This window comes from Capra hircus, chromosome 27 (genome assembly GCF_001704415.2).
Source record: "Capra hircus breed San Clemente chromosome 27, ASM170441v1, whole genome shotgun sequence".
In the NCBI taxonomy this organism is placed as follows: Eukaryota; Metazoa; Chordata; class Mammalia; order Artiodactyla; family Bovidae; genus Capra; species Capra hircus.
Window position 1 is genome coordinate 43419620 of NC_030834.1, and position 3746 is coordinate 43423365.

Genomic DNA, 3746 nt, shown 5'->3' on the forward strand with positions numbered 1-3746 from the left:
ACTATACTAGCACAGAAAGGTTTGCTGGAGGCAAAAGTCAGAGGATGATGCCAGGCCATAGTGAGTCTGGCTCCTTCCAGAAGCCTTGCTTGGAGATCCACCCTGGGGAAGGTCCTGAGACAAACTGACGGGGTTGGGGGGTGGAGAGGCGCAGACAAAGCATGCTTATAGGCCTGAGGGAAGACAAAGACCTGGAAACCGCCCCCTCATAAAGGACTTAAACTTCCCAAAGGTGAGACTCTCTCTGAGCTCACAGTGTTCATTTCCGAATGTGGTTTTGTTTTCAGTAAACTTTTTACTTTACTCTTTACTTTTTGCCTCGACTGGGCAGGCAAGACTAGGGACCTTAACCCTAACTGCTGGCTCCTGTGGCCCAGTGGTTAGGACTCTGGGGCTGGGAAACTACGACCTTGCTTCCGGCCACTGCTCCCTGCTGCTTACTGCATCCCAAATCAGACTCCCTGGAAAAGCCCCTGATGCTGGGAAAGACTGAGGGCAGGAGGAGAAGGGGGTGAGGGGCAGAGGATGAGAGGGTGGGATGGCATCACCCACTCAAAGGACACGAGTTTGAGCAAACTCTGGAGATGGTGAAGGACAGGGCAGCCTGACGTGCTGCCGTCCGTGAGGTCGCAGAATCCGTTTGGACTGAGGGATTCAACAACAACAACAAAGTTAATGAACCGTGAGGAACCCCCTACTGGTCTCTAACATTAAAAGCTAAACAAGCCTGTTCTATTTATCCCAGTTTTAAGTTATCTATTTAAGGGGCCAGAAAAATTTACATTGAGATATCTGACCAATTATTTTGGGGCAGTTAGGCCAAAGGGCCTGACTTCCTGGGCTTTACCTGACTGGGGATAGAAGAGCCTTATACACAGAAGCAGGCAAAACAGACAAAAAACAACAACAAAAGCTTCTAAACGCTGTCCGAAGATCAAAGCTTGTTGACTGGATCCTTGTGAAAACTAAAGTCAAAGGTACAGAAGTTGGTGGAATTTAGATAAATATATATAAATTGGTATATTTAAATGGGCTTTATATAAGGTGGTTACAGCGCTTATTTAATTATATTGTGGGAAAGACAAGGCATATAGTTTGCCACTAAGGAAATATTAACTAAATGTGCTGAGGATACCAACAGTTACCTGAGTCATATAAAATAAGTAAGCTGGGGATTAACAGGCAAGGGTTAATTTAAAAAAAGTGTTTTTGCTTTGGTTTAATTTATAAACTCAGAAAAGTCTTTGCTAAATGCCTTATACAAACCTTTGAAGACATGATAAATTAAAACTCGAAAGTTATAAAACAGAACTTTGTAAATTAAATTTCAGTTTTATTAAAAATCTTGCCACTGATTTTAGTAACTTCAGGTGACAGAACTGTTCTTTGAAAAAACTAAATAACTGTCTTTGTCTTGCAAGTATATAAACCAGAATATGAATACAGGTCTCCAGGCGCTGAGACTAAGCCCAGTTAAACAGACAAGTCCTGGGAAACCAAGAAAAAAAATGGCAGTTTTAAATCAAAACTGCTGAGAATGTTCCCTCAGCCAATCCTTATAGAAGGCAAGCCTTAATCATCGGAACAAGCAACTTTAAGGTCTTCCAGCTGTTAACTAGTAAGTTTATATTAATATCGTAATACCTGGTTCATAGCTAAAGCCATGAGATCTCATATATCTCTACTTCTAAAAGATATTATTAGAATTGGGTTTATAAAGAGCTCTATTTAATTTTAACAAAAAATGCTTACATTTGAAGAAAACTGGCCAAGATGTCTTTCAGGTTCACGTGGACTGGGAAATATTCAATATTAAGTTGAAACCTGATATTAATTTTTAAGTCTGTGGATCTAAATTAATATAGATGTTATTAAGAGTCATCAAATTTAAGTATAATACTTTATTGTTCCTAGGTTTAATAAATAAGACTTTACTAATCTCTTGCAAGAAAATAACTGGACATGAAGAAACTTCAAGGTAAATGTAAATAAGATAAAAACTTTGGGATAAAAACTTTAAAGTATGCATATTTTAGAAATGTCTAAGTAAAATGATCTTTCCAGATGTTCGGTAACCTAAGATGCTAAAGCTGTGCCAATTTAAGCTAAGTGATGAAAGTTTATTTATTTAAAAGATGTATCAGTTACTAAAAAATAAAAAAAATTAAAAGTATTTGAGAACATTAATGAAAATGTTTATCACCTGAGATGTTCTCTATAAGAAAGCAAATGTTTTTAGAAATTGTCACTGGTATTTATGCTCACCAATCTATAGAATGCTAATATAAAGGTCAGTTGTTGGTTGCTTAAGGAAACTAGGATGTGTGTTTTCAGTAAAGAAGGTATGAAGAACGGAATTGCATTTTATGAAGGGAAAAGGAAGTAGGTCTGACTGACAGGTGGCTATTTCAGGATGGGAGAACAAAGTAATGGGTAAAAAAGTGATAAGAAGGTGTGTGGAACGTGGACCTTGAGAAGAGTTTTGTGCATGGTTAGGACGAAGTTTAAAATAAATTTAATTAGGTTTACCTTTAAATGAATTTAAAAGTAAGCTGGTGCAAAAACTTTTCAGAGAGAATTTGACTTTTCTCTGTTAAGGGACACAGATTCTTCAGATGTTGAACTGCCTTTGATAATAGATTTAAGTTTATCTACCTCTTAAATGATGCATGATGCATTTACCTCTAAAATTCTTTATTGTTACTTTGGCTAAGTGAACAGCTATTGTTTCACAATGACCTAGACTGAGTGTTCCAAAGCTCTTTGGTATTTGTTGACAAAACTTCCTAAATCATTCTAATGAAGCCCTTTTGACTTCCAGCTAACTTTGGGAAGCTTCAGAGGGTTCCTGAAACATCCCAAAGAGAGATATAACACTAATTAGGTTCATTTTGAGGAGAAGGCAACGGCACCCCACTCCAGTACTCTTGCCTGGAAAATCCCATGGACAGAGGAGCCTGGCAGGCTGCAGTCTGTGGGGTCGCTACTAGTCGGACACGACTTCACTTTCACTTTTCACTTTCATGCATTGGAGAAGGAAATGGCAACCCACTCCAGTATTCTTGCCTGGAGAATCCCAGGGACGGGGGAGCCTGGTGGGCCGCCGTCTATGGGGTCGCACAGAGTCGGACACGACTGAAGCGACTTGGCAGCAGCAGCAGCAGGTTCATTTTGTATGCAGAATACATGGGAAGTATTGTCAAGTAACAAACCTTGGGTTACACTGTATGGTAAATGTTACTAATATAGATATCCTAGAAAGAAAGTGAAAGTGAAGTCGCTCAGTCGTGTCCAACTCTTTGGAACCCCATGGACTGTAACCTACCAGGCTCCTCCGTCCATGGGATTCTCCAGGCAAGAATACTGGAGTGGGTTGCCATTTCCTTCTCCAGGGGATCTTCCCGACCCAGGGATTGAACCCAGGTCTCCCGCCTTGCAGGCAGACGCTTTAATCTCTGAGCCACCAGGGAAGCCGGAATTCCTACAATTCTGGTATGTCTGGGTAAAATGTTATCAGTAATAATTCGAGTTACTATCTTAAAGAGCTGTCACAGCACTAATCAAGTTTTTTGCAAAAATGCTTCCTTTTCAAGAAAATTTATAGAAAGGACTTTTGGATAAATAAAAATTTCTGAACTGAGGAAGAAATTAAAGGACTCTGATGGAAAATCTGACTTCACAAAGGTTAACAAAACGACTGAATGAACTGAGCTTCTGTGCCCTAAATGACGCGTATTTATTTTCTC